This window comes from Varroa destructor, unplaced genomic scaffold (assembly GCF_002443255.2).
Source record: "Varroa destructor unplaced genomic scaffold, Vdes_3.0 BEIS01000007.1, whole genome shotgun sequence".
NCBI classification, from domain to species: Eukaryota; Metazoa; Arthropoda; class Arachnida; order Mesostigmata; family Varroidae; genus Varroa; species Varroa destructor.
Genome location: NW_019211460.1, coordinates 37,861,050 through 37,883,311, shown reverse-complemented (window position 1 = coordinate 37,883,311; position 22,262 = coordinate 37,861,050). Strand labels below are relative to the sequence as shown.

The 22,262-nt window shown below is 40.0% G+C and overlaps 1 long non-coding RNA gene across 1 annotated transcript; it reads left to right on the top strand.

The window, feature by feature from the left end:
- The first annotated feature begins 3,683 nt into the window (after window positions 1-3,683).
- Window positions 3,684-21,916, top strand: LOC111254512 (uncharacterized). Its single transcript, XR_002675054.2, has 3 exons — window positions 3,684-3,839; window positions 8,036-8,204; window positions 21,719-21,916. It is a non-coding gene; the product is annotated as an uncharacterized LOC111254512 (long non-coding RNA).
- Window positions 21,917-22,262: the final 346 nt, after the last annotated feature.

Here is a 22,262-nt window from a genome sequence, read left to right as displayed (position 1 = left end):
CGCCCTCGAGAAGGTCTTGTCATGCAAAGTGAGGTAAAGCCTTTCAAAACATTTATTAGACGTAACGGGATGCGACGATTCTACCGTTAGGTGTTTGAAAATTATTTCCGCATCTCGATATGGTGTCCTGGTGTCTGCAAAGATACGTGATAAAAAAAAGTATTGCCGTATATTACGAAAGCTTTCGTCGAATTGTTCGTCAATCCGAGTGGGGGAGATCAGTGTTATTTGCTAAACAAAATTAGAACGGAAATCTCCAAGAAATTTTCTACGTCTATAATGCCGCCTTTGCGGAGAAAATGGACAGAAAGCTAGCTGCCCGTCGCGGAGTTCACCAAGTGTTTTCGTAGAGTGCGCCCTGCACCCAATGATGCTCAAAGACTAATATTCTTAAACAATCGACTCATACAGCAACGACTCTTGGATCTCGTATTGTACTGCAGGTCCAATCATGAGATAGAATGGGGCTCATAGATTTTGAAGGGCATGTCTCGATGGAGTATGTTGCGAAAACCAATCCCGGTCATTCAAGTTAAAAGTTTCACTATAATCAAATAGCAGAAAATAAATCTTCGTTATTAATCGATTCTTTGCTAGCTCGACCTGCATACCACCGTTAGGGAAAACCTTGCGGCGCAGTTAGCGTACTAATTATTGCAACAAATTGCATTACGTCTCGAGTTTAACACGGGGCATTTGTCGTTTTGGGCAACAAGGCGGAGTTAGATCGTAGAGATTGCTCTTTGCCGCTGCGTTCAATAAAATGTTAGTTCGCAGCCTCAGAATTTCCGTCAGACCTCAGAATCCTTTTTATGATAGGTACCGATCAGCGGGGTCACGTTTGCAATCACTGTGAACCGTCCCTCTCGAACGCCGTGGTACTATGCCAACAATACATCTCTCTTCTGAATATCAGAGCAGTAACGCGTGCCCTCACTCATACGCTGTAATTGCAGATAGCATTTCTTTACGCAGGTGTTCTTTTCATATACTGTACATCGCCGAAACTTTCGATTGCTCCTATGAAATAACAATAATACCTGTCTTTCTTGTATATTTACCCTAGTATATAAAATTCTTATTAGACTGCCTCAAACTTGCGTTGATTAGTTTAAGTCTATTTAAAGTCCACACCACAATTCTCAAGATTTAACCAGCTCAATAGCTAAAAAAAAATAATGTAACAGCTGAAGGAAATTTGGTCCATGTACAGCTGTTGTGTTTATAAATTTTCTATAACATTACTTGGTTGTAGTGTAAACTTTTGACAACGGCCTTAACATTCGGGTCTTTCCGATATCATAGCAGGGTATCCGGACATATCTGAAGAGAGCGAAAATTCGTACGTTTATAATATTGCTTCGATTACCGAGCTTATTCTGTCTGACCTATCAGTCACAAAGCGTCGGCTCCTTCACTGGCTTTTGAAGTTCCGTCAAATGAATTGCCTCAGCAAATTGCGTACGCTTTAAATGCACTGACAACTGCACAGACATCAGTGAATAAGCTGTGATCTTTATGGCACGGGCTTTTCTTGAGCCGCTAAACATAAGAACCTTTGGTCAACTTGACATCAGCGTATCACAACGTACGACACTTTCAACGCTCGTGCGCCCTAAGCATAGAATAACAAGTAAAATGAACCCAGAAATACGCCACTGCACCCTCACGAACCGTTCTGGGACTTCTCACAAAGCTATCCGCTTCGGACCAAAACAGTAATTAGTTACTTTTAGGACATAGTTGTACGTACAAAATACATTAGAACGTCCATCATAGAGCCAAGTACCAATAATATGTTCACTAAATGGATACCCTATGTGTATATATAAATATGTACTAATCTGTTCTTCTATTGATTAAACTAATTCGGTTTATCGATATTACAGCCAGCCTTACTCAGACTTCAGTTCACACCAGCAGCAGTGTTCCACCTAATCCATAACTCTTTGGCAGTTAGTTTGTCAATCTACCTTAGTATGAACGAATCTTCAGTTTCATTACCTTAAACTTAACGTAAACTATAGCTCAACTAGAAACCTATCCTTTGCTTAGAATATTACTGCATTTTATAACACACCTTTAGGTTGCAGTAATCATATTCTATTCCTCTGTTCCAGTGGTGACTACCTGTTATTATCATTACCTTTTTTTTTCTTTTTTTTTTTTTTGGTGTTACGTTTAAGCCTGTAAACAGCATTTTACTCGAGGACTGACGTCTGTTACAGAAGCATACGTAGAATTTAGGTTTATCGCGTCGAAGGTTTTCGTACCAAGGATGACTTTTCCCTACACCACAGTTAGAGACTTCCTTCTTTGGCCAAAATCGACTATCGTTATTGCCATTTTCAATGCGGCTTCTAAGAATTCAAACGTTCCCAAGAGGGCTCAGATTTGAAAGCTAAACATTTTTGATACACCTTTTGTACATCTTTGGAAATTAACGGCCATTTCGGAATGGAGAATGATAGTATCAGTTGAGACAAGCAGTTATATTGCCGAGATAAGCTGCTACAGCGGGCATTTTTAATTAGGCTTTTTTTGCATTTTTTGGAGCCCACAATTTGAGTTCGCTAGTTTTTTTTGTATTGTAACAATGGCAGCGTATTTGAGCGACGCTGTAATTTACCACTAATACGTTACTGTTAAAAGTTATTTTCGCATTAAAGGCATTTTTTAAATTACTACTGAGTGGCTTAGGTCCTGAATCGAAGCCGAAATCAGGTAAGCAGTGCTTGTAGCGAACAGGCATAAGCGTCAGGGATGACACTTTTAGAATGAGAAAAAGATTACTGAAGTATCCATCTTCAGTGTTTGAAAACAGCTCATCAGGGGTAGTCTGGTATGGAAAACAGATTTTAGCGTATTTGATTTACAATTTTTTGTTGCTCTAGAACGTTCGTTTTATTAGTAAGAGACTATTATTCCCAGCCTTTAGGCTACTGACGTACGTCCTGTCGACGGAATGCAAATACAGGTAATCCATTCAGATATCGCCAAGCACATATGTTACATGACTGATTTAAGCTATAGAAAAAGGACTTACTAAATTGTATTAAGTGAAAAATATCTACATATTGGGGGTAAAAGCCGGCACTGCTTTGGCTCTATTGCAACTGTTACCCTTGTGCCTCTTGTAATTACTCTTGTGCCCTACATTTAATGTGAATTACTGAGTTGGACATGATAGTTACTTGAACAGAAGTGACCATGGTCAACTTCCACGTGTCCTACTCGTATATAGACCGAGCTAAAACGTCCGCCTTTACAAGACATGCTGCTTAGTTAGTTAAAACAGTATTTATCGATCAGGTAAATCGCTCGTTTTTTTAACGCCCGCATGTTTTCGGAACTGTAGCTGGAATATTGAGCATAGGGGTGGAGTGCATCAGTCCTGTAGGACCAGACTGCCCTGATCGTTGTAGTTAACACGAAGGCCAACACAGTCATCCTTCAAAATAAATTTACTTCCGTCTTTCGAAACACATATCGTTGAGCAGCAGCCATGCGGATTGAGTAACCACTTGTTAGACGGGAGGCCCATATGCTGTAAGAAAGAAAATGGGACATAAGATGAATGGCCGCCCTCGACCACTATCGCTTTCTGTCGGCATTCCCATACGTGAGATGAGGAAAGCATTGCAGACGGAACTGTTCTCGCTCAACAGATCCAAATATTTTTGTCTGCCGAAACAGCTACGCATAGAATTGTATCATTGGATAGCTTGTTAGCTTGGCTCATTGCGTGTTTGCATAGCCTTTGCAATGGTACAGGAACAAGGTTCAACTGTCATAGCGCGAGCTGACTAAATTTAGGACGGCGATACGTATCGGAGTCCGTAAGTGTGTATTTATGCCCTATATGTTTCGTCAAAGCTTTTCGTCTTCTGATCGAATTCCTGTCTTCTCTCTTTTCCTGATTCTGGAGAGGTGAATTATAGACAGAACATGTACTTCGCTTCTACGGTGCGTATTACTTTTCCTTAGTTGTTGGTCGCTGGCTGTGAGCATTAGGCCCTCAGTGTAGTTCGATGGTGTGGGGGCAGCATAGGGTTGGTTCAGGGGTATTAGCGTTCAGGCATAAGGCTGAGTATTCTGCAAAGCTGGTCGATTTGGCTAGCTTCCGATGTATATTATAGGTAGCGTTGTATATTTCGGCGAGAAAAGGAAGGTCCCCAAGGATTTTGTAATACGTACGCGTTCATGTCTGCAGGGCTCGGGTTGGTCCTGCTTAGTTGCTAGGTAGCTAGTTGCCACTAGTAGTCCTAACAGTACTCGTTTTGTAGCAGTACAGTCACCGACTAGTGCGAAGGCCAAAGCGGCTGGGTTGGCTGTGAGGAATACTAATATTATGCTACGCTGTGCAGTCCAGCGTACCTGGCGCATTGCAGCGATGGTAGGCAAACAGTTGCCAAACCTCCTGCGGGATTAACTTGGCACACCCGACTTCATACAGGCCAACGCCGTTGTAGAGAACAGCACTCTACATTTGCCGATGTACATGTGCGCACGTCAGCCACATACTCACCGAACATGAAGCCTGGAGGAGAAGATAAAAGGAAGAAGCGAGACAGAAGTAGGGAAGATCGAGCGTAAGACTCAATCTAAGCCATCGGTAGAGAGTTATCAGCTTCTCGTCTTGTTTCCGTGACCTCATGCTCTCTAGCAACAGGCGTCGCCCTGATCTGCTCTGCCTTGACTGCAATGGCGGAAGCAGCTTGTTTTAATGTTGTTATTGTTATCGAAGCCGTTACCATTGCTTCTCCTATTTCAACCTGTTCTTCTGTAGCTTTATTCTTAAAAAATAAGTGAGACTAACCGTCAATCGTCGAGGCTACGGACATGAATCGGACAAGGACGAGACTCGCACGAGCCTCTGAAATATCTTCAAGCTAAATCAACAACAAGATGAGCCCCAATCACAACACAGGTCGCCATGATTCATCTAGCTATGAAATGTGCGCAAATATTTTTTCTAATTAAGTGACCACTATCAGCTGACCGAAAAACGCTGGTTTTCTGTTCTGAGACGATCTGGTTTAATAATATAGGTCGCGTCGCTTAAGGTATCGATTCTATCTATTTCAGCGTGCAGCAACACGAGAAAATGATCCATTGCATAGACGAGTACCTGGGTAAGCATTGTATTCTTGAACAGAACGACGCGAAAATCAACGACGTAACTTATCGTGGCTGATTATTTTATATGTATCTAGCTCAGAGAGCGGATTTTTAATTACTCTGAGAAAAAAGAAAAACTGAGTGTATCGGCTTAAAATAAGAAAGATTAGAAACGAAGGAGATCATAATAAATTGGTTAAACTGAATGTCCATTATGTAAAGCGAAATAGAAGACGTCTATCCCTTACTGTCGCTGTTTCGTGTTGTGACGTCTACGCTGGAGCGTGAAAATGCGAATATACGTAAAATAGATAATTGTTTTTTTACAACTTATTCAATGATTGCTTCGCGCGATATAAGCGGGGTAATAATCAGCGTTACTGCTACGGTTTCGCACTAATATATACATATATTTATTAAAATTTGCACTGCTGCAATTTTTTGGGTTCGGCTGCTGGTAGGGTCGAAAAATCGGTTCCCGATTTTTCGACCCTACCAGCAGTTGAAAGGTTTCCTTAGTCACGAACTGTTGAAGTCTTCAATGTTCTGCAACCTTCCAGAAAGAAACTCTTCAGTATATCAAGCCTACCCCGACCTACCCCTATCACGCCTACGCTAAGTGCTACGATCGATATTAATGATATCGATCTTAGCACTTATATTTCTTTGCCCTAATACGTACTCTTGGCCCACGTATGACAATCTCTTAAAATGAAGTTGTCTCTCTAAAGTTGTTACTTCTAGATTTAAACTTCTGATGCGCGTAGTGAAAAGGTAGCATTTGTTAACGTGCACACTTGACTCGTATCACAGTCATTTACTGTGTGTCTCTACGATTCCTACTTAAGCTGTTACGGGCGACAGCTATAGCAGTAGCTGATACCTGGAAACGAAGCATGACCTAATGTATCTAATTAACTTAATTTCGTTATTCACTCTTCTGTGTAGCAAACAGAAATAAACAATAACATCCTATTTTAATTATACTGATTTAGAATAAAGGCGTGCGATACGGGATCTGCTACCACCTCGTCATGTTATCGCCGTGGAACATTTTTCAACGTCCTTAAAGGGCGAGCATCTGTGCCTAAACCTACGTTTTACTTGTAACTATCCTAGCAGCAAATCTTGGCGGTAATTTAGTAACAATTACAATAGTCTCCTAAGATAGGTTCATGCATTTAATCGACAGATGCATCTCATATATGTTACATGATAATTGTCAGGCTAGGATATGGGCACTTAGTATTCGTTTCATGCACAAATGGTAAGCATCGTGGGTATAGGTGCCCACTGAGAAAACATCACCGACATGTCAGGGAGGCTGGAAGCTGCTTTTGCAACCTGCAATTTTATCGAGTACCATTTGTTTTCTTGGAAGAACACCATCGTATGTCGCGAATTGTTTTCTCGGTATATGTTCATTTATATGTGGAAGCTAGTTGGCTTCCATTCGTCAAAGTAAATGATACCGAGAAGATCTTAGATGAATGTAGTCGATGGCTAGAGACTTCTCTAATCCCCGAGCGGTTATCTATAAGTCCGCTAACCATAAGTTGCCACTGTCCGAAAAAAGAAAGCGAAAGCATGTAATGTTTTCGAGCGATGCATGTAAATTCTATGTTCTAAGCGATTCATCAGTGTTTGAAAACTTCGCTCCGCGACATGAGTACATTGAATCAAAACGAAATTAATATTGAGTCCTTGAGCGTTACGGATCGTTCGAGATGTTGGTTGGGGACTCAATAAACGAATTTGAATACGAGACGTTACATTTAGTGTCGTTTGTGTCCTTAATAAACGCTGGTGCCTAATCGATCGACCTATCTAACAACACGCTGACTCTACGCCGAGCCGAATGCAGCAAATACTAAGTGAAGTAAAGAGGAACGCTGTAACTGTATTCGCATGACTTTCTAATGGTAGAGACGCTAAAGATTGCAGTCGGCTAATTCGAAACCCGATTTAGGAACGTTTGGTGAAACCAATTTCGAGCTCAGAGTGAGGCTCAGTACCTTAAAGGGCCTCGTTTGTTTCGGAGTCGCAGCTTATGTTTGGTATCCGGCCATGACGGTCGCAAGGCCGATGTAACGTTCGAAAAGAGATTGTACCCAAGCCGATACACGCTTGCGTTTTTTCTTTAAACGTTTCTTTCTTTCTTTCTTCAGAGTAAGCTGAATCGTGCAGCTTTTTCCCTTTACTCATTAGACCGTATCGACAAACTCACAACGTCTTTTCGATCTCACATTGCACATAGCCTCGCAGCAAACTGCACTGAAAAACTCTATATCTATATGTAGTCAAACAAACTAAATGTAAATGTTAACTTTGCAATAACCGGGGTCCACCGTACGGGTACGGGACCATGCTAGCGGTCAAGTCTTCATCACCAGACTAAATTTGCATTCTTACTATTCTTAATGTCACCACTTCTTTATTCACCTGCCATTAGAATGGCTCAAAACGATCTTTACTTTAGATCAATCTTCAACGATCGAAATAAGTCAGCGTTATTTCGCTCAAAAACACAATTTTTCAAGCAAGCCACTTCCCGCAAGTCGTACTTTCAACTATAAAATCTCCTTTGTGCATGTCGCGACGATCTTCAAGTGCTCCAGTAGTCTTCCCACTCCGGCTAAAGAGGAATAAGGAATGTTGAATATAGAGCTCTTTTTTAACGGCCGATTTTTTTCGAGTCCAAACTCATGATAAATCCTTATGGCCTGATCTAACCTAAACTAAACTAAACGAACGTAACGTACCGTTTTTTTGAGCCGCACAAACATGTATTCGTACAGCAACCAAGGAGCCAATTTTCACATGTGTCTAAATCAACGCAGTATGTGACACACTCCTGGCAATGTCCTACGCTGGGCTTTAGCGATATATTAAAACTAATGTCGTTTGTTTACAGATTGCATATGAATGAAAGCAGATATTTGGATTTATCATGTTACATATGTCGACAAGCAGGTCCCTAGTAAACGTCGTTATTCAATGGAACTGCCGTTTGCTTCGGCCGTGGCTCCAATTCAGGCCATACGCATGCTCAAGTTAACATGCACGCATTCCTAAAAGCAATAGTAAGTGAACGTACGCTTTACAACCCGACATAGCAGTCTTCACCATAAATAATTTTGTCTCACTATGAATGAGTATATATAGATAATAAGTTTTTTCATTAACAGATACGTTCCCTTGAAAGATTTATGGGGGTCGTGGTACCCTTTCCTTTGTGTTATGAGCAACCTTGGAACGTAGGTATGGGCTGAAATCTCGATTTCATCCTCCGGATCTCAGGCAGGCAAGCGGCTGTTCATACAACCGATTCCGACGTCTCCAGTAAATATCTTCTCATTACTGAAGAATCTAAGACTTGCTGCTTGAGAGAAGTCTAGGGGCCGATGGCAACAATGAATTCTTTTTAAGCTCACTTTGTTCTCAGTTTGCTTAATTCAGCGTTAGCCTCGTACCTTTAATGTTTGAGAACGATAGTTAAATTTAGCCTTCAACAAAACCGGAATCACCAGAGATGCACTTCTGCATCCTTTCATTGAGATTAAATGTGGACTCTTTAGAATAGGGTTTTTATCGCATTGCTCTCGTTTTCTTCTTCGACGGCTCAGCCGCTGATTTTGCAACCCTCAAGGGAAGTGTACAGCGCGAAGACATTAGACCTATTTTCACTAATATCCAAAGACGAGTGAACGAACTTGTAGGAACATTTGTTTTTTTCTCGTGTTTTTACATCGATAAAGTGCATTCGGGTATGCTAACCTAAGGAGAATTGAGGGCTGATTAATGCAATCAGCTTTTCATCGTAACGAGCAAAGTACTTACTAGAACGACAGATACTTCATGTCTGCCCGCATGTCTTTGCGTAAACATCACAGTGTATTGGATCATTACTTACTTAGCACGTGGACATATACTATGAGCTAGACAAATTTTGTTTGTCGAACTATAATGCGAAATTACTAGTTATTCAGAAATGATACTTTCCTTATACACGAGGTATGTACACAAAAACATGGCCTGAATGGTTATAGCCTAAATCTTTATTTAGATACAACTAATATTTTATATATGCTTATAACGTTTCTTTCGATAACTTTTTCGCCTAAAACGTTTATACATTGCTGGTGCCGGTGCCGGTGCGCTACCGGTTCACGAATTTCAATATTCATTATGGTATATTTTGGCTAATCGTCGGATTTAGACTTTCTCTTTTTAGTCAGTGCGTCTGGCAAAAACAGCCTCTGCAAGGTATCTCCGCAAAAAAAAGTCCATGGGAATCAAATACAGGCTATGGATGGATACGGTATCCCACAGGTCCTGCTTGTTCAGCCTCCCTATTTGAAGTATTCTCGTTAAGATATCCTACGCGTTTATGATCGTGTGCAGATGATTTCCTTGAAGATAAGATTTGCTATCTTTACCAAAGTCTTCGCATATGCCTGATTAGAGTGTATCTAAGTAGCTGGTACCAGTCACTATACTATTAAAAAAATGATCCAATTAATCCTTTGCTTGAGACGTCGTTCCATCCGGGTAAAGTTATATAATGTTCCTGCGTGATATATTTATTGAAAGTTGCTCACTAAGTACAAATATTTTGATTAACTGCGTCACTTGATTTGAACGTAGATCCATCGTTTCAAACAACCTCTTTCTAATACTTTTCCAGGTACCAAACACTCCCACGCAGTATTCCTTACTAGAGATTATTTCGAATGTCAAGTGTGAGCCCAAGACTATGTTCTGTAATATTATCTTCGTCCTTCTACTATAGATTCATAGTTTCAATAGCATATTTTTTTCTTTTTGAATGCTAGTCTTGGTTTTGTTTATAATTTTAATTAATTACGCTGCGAAAGGAAAGAGCAATCAGAAAATTGTGACTGGTTAAATAATGCACATATATATTTTGGCACACTTTGTACATATAAAAGTATATCTCTATTGAGACGAGCCACATCGCGACCTATTTTAGAGGTCTGTGCGCCTGAAAGGACTAGAAAACATATCAAAATCGCTCAAAAATCCTTTTTCATTAATTATTCGTTAAAGGATGTTTTTGAAACGGGAGTGTCTATCGGTTATTTTCTCATGGTTTTTTTTTTGGTCCAAAAGTGGCCCATCTCAGTCTCGGTCCGTCTCGAGCACATACGCTCGTGTTATGTATGACAATACTAAATATTTGATTCGTTGCGTCAATTGTGGTAAGCAAGGTTAAGTATACAAGGGTATTTCTCCTGCATATCGACACCAATCAAATCCAAGTGTTTCTCCACAAGCCATACACTCTCAATGGCGGCAGCGTGAACCGGTAAAGAACGTACCTGATCACTTAAGATAACTTCTCCCAATCTGCATGTTTTTTTTCAGCGTGTGATTTTAGCAAAAGTTTGTACAATTAATCCTTTGGTTATGGTAATTCAGCGTTGCATTTGGCCTTGTAAGCTTCCGTGTTGGCAGAGTCGTATATAGGGACAGATACTGCTCTAATTCTAAATCTATTCGAAATGTAAATTATCTAAGTGCTGAAAGTAGAACAGCTTCCTTGAGGTATGCGGAAGTGGTTGTTAATTGATTCAGTTCTGTATCTATACACACTCCGATGATCGCTTCAGATCTCAATGCAAAGCGTACAAACAATGGTTTTTTTTGACTTTAATAGTTCTACTTAAGCGATACAAAAATGAACAGACTCATCAAACGATTGCCATGACATTTGTCGCACAGTTTCAATCTGTACAGATGCGTAGGTCAGCAAGCGATAGTGCACAATAGTCGAAATAAAACAAGTCAAAGCGGCTTGGCTCATCTACGAGGGTCATTTGCTCAAGATAGTGGTCTTCTTCGGGAACAAACGCCAGGATTTAGCAGGCGACAATTTTTTGAGCAGCGTGTCTGCATTGTATCGTTGATCTCCTGTCATATAACAAGCTCAAATGAACAAAAATTTGACGGCTTCTCGTGTTAGCGAATTCGTATCGATTGCCCTTGACAGAGTGGAGCTACCAGCAGCTGCTGGGTGTTTACGGCAAATGTCGGCTAATCAATGGATATTTTTGGCCGACGATAGAGAAATGAAGCTTTATGGCCACTCCGGAAGCCGTAATGATGGGCGACTGACATTTGGCGGACTATTACTTATCGACGCACTCCTTGATTCGTACATAATCGATCTTTTAGATGCTAATTTAAGCTGCCAGTTGTTCAATGCTCGACTAGAAGCCTATCAGTGCTTTTATTGGCTATATTCATTCTTCACAGGGGTCTAAAATTTCCTCTTATACTGTTCTGCCTCTACTCTAAACTTCTTCTTCTACACACTTCTAAATTATAACGTTCGAGTTCCTCAACAAATACAGATATTCTGTCAGTTGTCTAAACACATTAAATTTAGCTAATTGCAAAGATGGCGGTTATTCCAGTTTCTTATTCCGTCAACTTGATTATGGCAGTTAGAGTCTGTTTAAGTTCCTTGCATTTCCTGCATATGTCCGCTGATCGTACCATTATCGATGCTGTGTAAGACACATAGATAGATAAGGTTTTGTGTAAGATAACAAAGATCGAAAATGTTTAATATATCATATGCGTTACGTGTTGTGTTCACTGTTCGCGGCAATTTCAATAAAGCAGTTCTAATACTCAGACAGGCCGTCGTACGCCACGAACGACGACTGCCCTCTGACTACTCTTGCAGGGTACCAGATTATGGTACACCATAACAGGTCAGGTCTGTGCTTCCATTAACTGATTACCATGCTCATAGGCCATTCACCGATTACAAAGAAAGTCCAAGACGTCTCATTAAACCGCAATGTAAGTTTCCGTTCCTCTGAATGTCTACGTGAGAGATGCTGTGACAGTCGTCGACTATGGCGACAAGTGGTACGTTGTTGATTGACTGCCTCATGGGTACATTGCCGATCGTCAGACGCTCAGATCGTACCAACTGATCCAGCTAGTGAAAACCACTATAACAATCCAATGACTACGGCTAAATGTAATACCTAGAAAAATAGATCTCTTTTGTCACTAAATATAGCTAGGCGAAAATTTCTGCTAATCTCAGGTTTTTGTTTATGGTGCGTGTACGTTTGGGAGGAAGGAAGATGTTATTCGTAGCCAGCGCTCAATTTATCCACTTCGTCATCCATGAAGCGTCCAGTCACAAATACATAAAGTTAAAAATGGTATAAATTAAAGCCTGCTAAAGTAACTAACGATCCCCATAATTGGCCAAGTTGTACTAAATACAGTTAACATATTTGACCATTTGTAGAATGTTTCTACAGGCTCATCTATACAGCGTTACTATATCGGTAGCAAAACTACAAAAGCAGTAACTTTTTCAGAGATCGGTCATTTTACCCAGGCACAATAGAAATAGGTATAGGAGATGTGCCGCTAGGTTTAATGAAAAAAAAAGAAAATCATGTTTCAACAGTTTACATACGTATTCTATTCGGTGGAACTTCTTTATCCAAATTACAGAGAGAAGCTTCTTAGCTGGCTATGGGTTCTTTGTTAGAATTTCTTGGAGTGCATTGAAGAGATAGCAATTTAATGGAACAAGGTCAGGCTATTACGCTGGGTTATCAGGCTTTTCTTAGATTAGCTTTTGTCTTCGTAGTGCTGATGCGAGGCTGATGGAAACGGACACCCATCTTTACTACAGTAATTACTTGAGGTCGGGTTTCTGTGAGTTTCCGGTGGTCGCCGGCCAATACGCAACCGTCCCATTGCTTACAAAAACAGATCCAATGGGTGTATTTTATGCCGAAAAATAATTTTCCTTCGTTTTAGACACTTGTACTAATACCGATGTACTAACCAATATGGCACTATGTTGATAGCGAAATCGACGCTTGTGATACGTTGTGTGATAAACCTTATTTCTAAGCTTTCGCACGTATTATATATATATATATATATATTCCGATCCTTAGGAGCACTTTAGTTGAAAATCCTAATGGTTAAAGTTGACTTTTTCATAGCAGAACTATGTATGATAGGAAACTTTACCAAAACTCCTTGAGCGGTATTTTGTGTTTTTTTTCCCGATTCAATTATAAACGTCCGCATATATGCGCTTGAGATATCTGAGAGTTTCTCTCCTCGTTGCACGACGTACATTTTTCGGTCGGTGCCACACGAGAGCAATGTGTTGGCCTGAAAAGGTACACATCTATCGCATTTTAAAAGTCAAAGATCTCTTTGAGCAGGCTACGCGGAGACCTTTTGTAAGCCATAACGGATATTGAAATACGTATACTTTTTTCTGCTGAAGACACTAGTCTTAGTTCCATTAACCGTATCTGACTGACTGAAAATCAACCAATAAAAATTGTACTATAATAAATTGACGCTGTAAACAGCCTTCTAACTTGGTTGTAGGGAACAAATAAATAAGTTAGACATAAGGGCAGAACGAAAGCGCCACCTACAACGCGCACCCCATTAGTAATATTTTTGTACCAATCGAAAATCTTCTTGAAGCCATTTTTGATGCCATCTGGAAGTTGCCGCAGGTGGCTTTTTTTGCCGAAATCGTTATCTTACTAATAGAATAATAGTAGTGTTTTATTGTAATGCTTTTGTTAACCTACACGTTACGTGTGCCTATTCGCTTAGTTGCGCAATAGTGGCACTCAAAAGGTCGAGCCAGGCACTACTTACCTATTTACCTTGTCCACTGAATAACTCAACAACGCCGTCGTGAGCCTTACAATCAGCCAATTCGTTTAATTAGCTGATGTGGTATGATGATACTTAACAAGCATATCTAGTATTATACCAGCAACGACGGATTACTCACTTTTTAGCAGTGACGCATTGTGAACCCTTTTCGCAACTGAGTTAGACTTGCAATTTCTTCTTGTCACCCTGAAGCTCGTAAAGCTTTCAGCTGATATGGCGACCGTACGCACGATAGCACATCTGCAATGGTTCGCGCGGATTTTCCATTGGCAAGCCAAAAACAAAAGAGCAAGCTGGATGGCAAGGGGTTATTAGAACCGGTGTTCAAATAGTATGTGGGTATGATCAATATTGACTAGAACTGAAGGCCGAACAGGTCTTAGTAAACATCAATATTAAGGTGCGCGCGGGGCCTGTTAAATACTAAGCAGAGATTCATCAGAGCTTAAAGAAGAAGAAGAAACACACAAACTGTTTAGTCCTAGTTTAATGTCGAAAATAACGCTGTATCAAATCGAATTAAGCTTCATTCACGTCTGTGAAATTTCATTAGTAAAATATATGAGGAACAGGTACAAAACCCAAGCGTGAGCACAAATTAATCTTTAAGCGCTCATCACTTACGTTTCTGGACAATGTGCATTAGACAGCTAGGAAATCTCTATTATCAGACGAACTTCTACTCGGTTGACATTATGATTCTGGCAAGTAGTTGGTAACACAGCAAACGTTTATGCATGATGCCCTTTTTTTGCCCAAGCCATTCAGTCATCCGGCGAAAAGCTGCCAAATGAAGCGGTCTCGGAATCATCAACTGTATATTGCAAACAACTGTTAGATATCGTTTCTGGTAGAAGGAAAATCGCAGATTTGCCATTGCTGTCACGTTCAGTCATGGACTGAAATGACTGTTTTTCCGTATAAATGCTTTATTGAGAAAAACCTGACAGCAATAGTATGTGATCAATTATAGCTATAAATGGCTAAGATGCCGCTGGGCAGAATGCGTTGTACGGATTGTGTACAGGCACCGGCTTCAACAATGAACCTATTTCGTCTGTCCCCTACATTCGAGCACAGAAATAGGATTGCGGTAAATGGAGTGCAGCTCCCAGATGTTTGAAGAAGCCCACTTAGAGGTAACCGTAAATATAATAATCTATTCTAATACGTTATAATATGATTTGGCCGCAAGATGCCTGTCGATGGCTATGCTCAACCAGATGTTGAAAAGATGTATTAATGTATTGAGCTCGGAAAGAGTCTTAAAAATGATACAGAGCACATTCTGCGCATTTTGAACCTGCTAGCAATACGAATGTCATGCCGAAGGGGCCCCCTTACGTCCTTTTGGTGTATAGTAGTTTTCTTATGATCTGGGACACTTCTATCTTATTCCTACGTAAGCCAAAGGTCTCACAAAAAATTCTAGCTTGAATTTCGTCTTCCTACTTAAATAATGGCAAATCTTTATTGTTGATTGATAGCACGCTAAATACTATGTTTAACAATTTTCCCTTCTAACAACTTCTGTATGAAATAGCTGATGCACCGCGAGCACCCTACGGTGATATAAGGTCGCACACTATATGCTATCAAGATACTAAGCTATAGCTGCAGCAAAATATACGATCTCTTCGAACAGGTAACACCCACAACGAGTCTAGCGCAAACTATTTATATATATATAGATGAGTGTTGAAATTGATTTATACGGTTAAAGCTACTAGAGTTTATATTTGAGACAGGACATACCGAGTCTTTCTTGTCTTCTAGTCTCGGTAGAAACCAACTCCCGACTTCGCGTCACATTGCGCACTATAGCATGGAAACTTACATTTTGTTATTTTCCCGTACATGCTAGTAAAAGAAGTTTCGAAATGTTCCGTCCCTTCAACAAATAAGTTAGATGTTATAAACTCGGCCTGCCCTTTTCCAGTATCTGTTCTTTTTTCTTCTAGTAAGGTAGTTTTTTTACCACAACAAAGAAATAAAACTAGATTTTTAAATCAGACATGAGTAAGTGTACAGTTCTGAAAAAATATTCAAGCTAGCTACGATAGTATCTAGGCATTTTTAACTGTGCATAGATTTCTGCTCTTTATTATTGTTATTATATTATTGGCCGTCACCTCCGGCGTATGTTTACGGCTCCATATTCCCCTGTTCGTCACAAATGTTCAGGGCAAACATGGAGAATGTGGCTTACGCGAGAAGGCAAGGTCACAATCATTTTGGTCCGTAAAAGCCCTTTATTTCGTAGGCAATTGCACTAATCTAGACAGGATGCTAGTTAGCAGAACGCTCCGGATATAGGGAACATGAGAAAAAGCCAGATGAAGTTTTAATTCAACACACGCCTGATGTCTCGATTATTCACAGAAGGGCAACCACGAAGCAGAAACGATCCTATTTTTCTTTTTATAATTCCTATTTATGGGGTTCGTCTTGTTCGATGAAATTGAAGACCAAGTTCAATGAATTAAGGTGCGTTTGCAAAAATTCTATATACAGTCTTTTATTGATTTCGAAAACGTGTATATCGCTAGAAGATAGAAAATCATTCTTGCGGAATCAGGCCTGTTGGCGATATAGGACATAGCGTTCTGTAGGAGGAAACAACCTCTTGAGAACTTATCCCTAAGTGAGTCGAATCCGTGAACGGAAATATAACCGACAGGATCCCCAATACGCATTTTATCGAAAAGCGTTATGGAGATGTTGGCCGGAAGAAGCCCGAGAATGCCCAACCACAAGAGCTTGCCAGGTCCCATATAGGGCGCCACCAGCTGTGTGTGGGAACGGAACTCTTTTGTTGTTTACGACAAAGGGGCGTCGGTTCTTTTAGCTAGCGTTTAATAAATAAGGAATCGAACAGTCTGAAGCTACTACGCTCATTGTTGTTATCACAGAGCTGCAAATGCGGAATTTTTTTTGGTGTTTACATTTGTAAAATGCATTCTGATTTTTCTAACCTTCATTTTCTCGCATAGGGTCCCGATAGAGACTTGAAACCATCAGATTTATTATGATCGAAATTTATGCGTCGTTGTGTCATAATCCTATTTACAGGGCGCAGCATCACGCAACAGCTGTCGCCACTATCTGCTGCGATGCAGCCTGTTTTCTAGGTTTACAACTAACCCGAGAATTCACTTGATGCGGACGGGAGAGTCACAGTTTTCGATCGAAGACAAATTAATAAAATTTTGTAAATGTTTATCTTCGAGCTAAACAATTTCCAGCCATGCGCTATAAGGGAAATCCTGTTTAGTTCCTCATGTACATCTAAGTTTTCAATGGTGAGCGAAATATGGTAATTCGATGATAATTCACAGTGTAACTTGAAAATATTTTTCAACACACATGTTATTGAAGTGCCAGATATGCAAAAAGCAAAAGAGTAATCTTTTACTAGCTACAGCATGAGCAATTCGATCAGGTCACTCTGTTCGAAATTTTTTGAGGTTACAGCATTGAAGTAGCCACTGATGCTGGCCATCGCTTCAGTTAATGAGGGAGAAACGGAAAGAGTATTGAAGCTCAGTAATAGATTTGTCAATAAATATGCTTCTACGCCTCAGGTTGGTGAAACCAGTTACAGGTGTTAATTACATCATACATGTTAGTAGTGACTGGTTCGACTATTACGAAATTGGTCGACCGTGTGAGGTTTGAGTGTTTCTTTTTTTTTTTCATTCTGAACTCATAATACTAGTTATTGTTCTGATCCGCCTGCCTAGAAACGGACGTGAGTGAGTAAGCCCTCTACCTGAACAAATATTTTTAGCAAATAAATCGCTGGATGGCGCGCGTTAGTGTGGTCTACTCTATTATAATAGAAGTCCTCTAGCTTTCTCCACACTGAATAGAGTTGAAAGCTTGGCCGTCATTGCTGCGACGTCGATGGCAAAGATTATACGATCACGGTTTTAGCTAAATTCTGAACTCGAACAGATGACCTCTAGTTGGGCGTCAGCTACACATTTGCTTAAGGTACTGCCGATTGTGAAATGTTCTATATCTGCTGAGTAAACGATTTCCGTCCAACTTCTCTTCAAATCTATACAGCTGGGATACTATAGACGACAATATTGAAAAAAAAAGAAGAAAGAAAGAATAGGGTACGCATGCAGATTGGTTGGTTGGTTGGTTGGTTGGTTGGTTGGTCGGTCCGATCATTGCGCCAAGAGCCGTAGAAAACAATAACTACAAGAACAAACGGATAATTGCCAAGGCCAGAAAGACATCATTATTCCCAACTGAAATAATGCTCCGCGGTTCGCTTACACATTCTCATTTTCTAGTTCTGTACTAACTTAAATAATAGAAGAAAGGTGTAACCATTGGAGATTTACAAAAAATAATAACTATTACTGCCATATATGTTCAATAGGTATCGACAATTATAAAGTTGGCTAAAGATAAATTAAAAATGTTTCTTAGCGAACAGGAAAGGCGCTACTGGTCCTAAATTCTGGCCAGAAAATCCAGAACTTGATTCGAATTCGCCGTCATTGTCTACGATCCTTTTCGATTTTCTACGATTCGGTATCGCCATAAATTTTCATGACTGGAAAGACTCGTTCAGCCAGTGCTTCATACTCTCTTCATTGTCAAATGCGCTTTTGTGAGTTTAATTGGCATTGTGAATGGAGAAAGTTATAATCCGTTCCTCCGAAATGAAAAAATGATGCCCGACGCAAAACAACGTAGCACTCAACTTATGACCTGCTTAGCCACGCGTGTCTAGCATTACCGTGAGGTGTGCCACTTGACGTTGGTCAGATTGATTTTGCAGATCTATCCGATATAATTAAGATCTATACAGATGCTTATCGATTGATTAATAAGGCCTTTTTAGTCCCACCAAACACGAGGTATAGGTTAGATCTCGTCTGATTCTGGGCTTTCGTGTGTCCTGATAGGCGTATCGATTTATTGCTCTCTTTCTGTTCCTCGTATTGACTTCTCGTCGCAGAAATCTGTCACTGTTGCTGCGCGCTGTCCGACGCCAGACAAGATGTTCAACGAGAATGGCAAGCCGTGTTTCCCATGCTCTTCTCTTAGATAATAAAACAAATAAAGTAAGATGAAATCAAAGGCATTAAGATGTCGAACGATAGTCGAATGCTCGCAGCCCATCATCGTTGCTAATGAACAAGTTGCTTGGTATCTGAGGTTTTCGTCGACTAGGGCGGATGGTCGATTAGGGCGGAGCACATTTTGGGTCTTGGCGGACTATCTTCGAGGTGTCCTCGTAACTATATACATGCCTACATACGGAACGAAGCTGCTTCAACGCCTTTTTCGATTACATGAAATAGGTGTCGAAAATGCGTATGAATTTTCACCTACCAAATAATGAAATTATAGCGGGCACTTTTACATTATAGGGTAGAGTGAGCGAAAGGGTCCTCGAACAGCTCCAGAAGCAAGTAGAAAAGCGCCATAGTTTTTCCGCCAACTTGAATAGTTAGTTTAACCGTTAAAAAAATATTAGGTAAATCCATCACCATAGAAAACACAAAGTATCAACGAAGTTGCCAATTCCTAACCTTCGCATAATATCTAAATAATACAGAAACGGTTTTCTTTCCTTTGGCACCTAGAAAAGATTTTCTAAAGGGAGTTGCTGCTTTTGTCCTTACAACAGGAAATAAATGAATCATACAGAGTCATATTCTTTTTACGTTATATATCGTTAGATTTGCTGTATAAATGGCGTAACTTCAGAAGCGAAAAATCCGGTACACACATGTGTTCACACAATCTGTACACGATCTCAAATGCACACGTTCAGGATAGACTAAATACAGTCACACGTTACTTGCTTAGACAAGCACAGTAGCTACTATTCGGTTCGATTTTGTCTTAGAAGCTAGGCAATATTTGTAAAGACATAATACGGTGTCCTACCGACGTACATTAGTACCACAATGATGATGCGGTTGAAAGTTCTTCCTAAGTCCTGATTTTTCAGGACGGGAAGGGGAATGGGGAATTTTTTTGGCGGGAATGGGTTCGTACGCTGGCAAATACAACTCGCAGTTTGCGGATAACTATAGGTCGTCGTCGTCTTGTCTTCACTTCACACATATGCTGTGACCCGTCCAGGTTTCAACATAAACCAGAAATGCGTTTATAATTTACAGCAAACTTTAATGCAATGGATGTATCGCGAAGACATTTTATGAAACCATAGTATTTCTACGTGACATTTAAATACAGCCGAAGGAAAACTGGCCATATGTCTCCGTTGCTTTTAATTCAGGTTTTGCAAGAAGCCCAAAATACAGGAAAGATCTTCATTCACCTGTATACGATAGCTCTGTAATGGTAGTAGCAAATGATCCTCTCTATGTTTTTGTGAACAAAGAGTTTACAGCCATGCATCTGATTCGTTTACCTCGCATGACGTTTACCTCGTTCTTGCCAGCGATACATCCCGATTCTAATAACACGGAACCTGGAGGAAAGCGAAAATCTAAACCTTACAATGAGCCAAACAGTATAAAAAAATAGTCCCTTATTGAATAACTCGGAAGCTCTAATACCATTTATTTCGAATGCGAAAGCTGCAATAATGACTACGATGGTCATAATGATTTAAGTATTTACTTGTATCAGAACATCCTATCGTACGTTTATAGCTCAGTAATATAAAAAATATATTTAAGTGAATAATTATACCCGATCTTTATGAAATTCATTTGCGCGCCAGATACAAAAGTGAAGACTCGTCAATTTTCAAGCACTCTTTTTCAAACTATCCGGTATCTTTTGGTTAACTATATATATATATATATATATATAGGGTGCATAGAGACCAGCGAAATAAATTCGTTTTCTCCAAATGGGTAGTACTGTTAAATAAAGGCTCATTTCAAACTTGCAGCCATGGTAGATAACAGTGCCTCGATACCTGAACTGGGCCTATTAGCTAATCCTTCTCAATGGGTTGCAGTAATAATGAGGATGCGGCTATACTAGTTCAGTGTTGACATTGGCAAAAAGTATTTCCAGCTATTACTAATCAGAAAAATCACAGGTTAATATTAAAACTAACAGCTCTTGTCGTTTCATAGATCTGTTTCGAAAAATTTCAGATATGTACAGTAAAATCGTTTTCGGTTAGACTTTTTAAGGCTGCGAGAGCTTTCTCACATAAAATTATAAAATGTTAAACAACAACCACAATTTTCTTTCGCGCGTGTGTGATAAATTTCTCACGTTATATCTAACCGATAGTTTAAGGCATTGCAACTAAGTAGGCAGCTGCAAAAGAAACAGGACTAGGTTGCATCCAGTCAGCTGAGCTGGGAATCCGCGCGAGACAAACAACAGTGCAACGGTTAATCCATCCTGCCCAGATGTGCATCCTGATTATCTTTGTCTCGACCAGCTCGTTAGCGCCGAATCTTCATGCAGATAGATCGTTTACAAAGACTTAGAGATACACCATCTAAGTCAGGTAAACGCTCCTTAAGCCCGATAGAGCCTGATTAATTTACCAAAATAGTGCAGCAAATACTCGGTTGTTCGCTCAAAAGAAAAAAAAAACCGCACAAGCGACCGCTATCTAGCCAACGATCGAGAAAGCGCGACCACTTTGGCCAAAAATAAATTTTTAGATAATCACGGTCTGAGTGTGGTCAGTAGTGAGGAAGACACCACGCGATAGGACTGGGCCTAAACTGTTACTAAATGCATTTATATGTGCCTTCTATGAATTAATATAAAATGTATTAATTAATACATAAGTAAATTAATTAAGAAAAATAATATAAAAAACAAAAACTAAATAAATACAATCAACTAAAACGCGACCGTAAAATAGCTAAAGAAAAACCTTACGGTTTTCACGAAAATGCTCTTACAGGCTGATTCGTGCCGGATTGGCTACTGCAGGATTCAAACGCAATGAGCACATATGGCCAGATTTCGATCCACTGGACCATCTTGTACGGTATGCGATTGAGCGAGCGTTCAAGAAGTTGCCACAGGACAAGTTCGACCTTTTTATGTTCGGTCAGTAGCTACAATGAGTAATATTTATATCAAATAAACATGAGCTTTAAGAAATACACTTATTATACATGAGAAACGTTTCGCTAGAATATCTTTTTTTAAATACAGTCTTAGAAATGAGGTTTAAGAAACTCGTGATCTTACGACTTTTTAGACGTTTTCGGCAGGATTGAAGTTAGCCAAATTGTGAATAAGAAGGTAGGGAACCATTCCCGTACTTAAGGTAGCATCTTCGTATAAAAACTGCCGCTCTAATATTTTCTGTGCGAAATCTGTCATTCCACTGTCTAACACATCCCACGTCATGGATTGAACGCTTGATTTTCGGTACGACGCAGCTCTGGGAAAATCGCTGGTTAACATTTTTGAACGGCACGATGAACGACTTTCCGAAG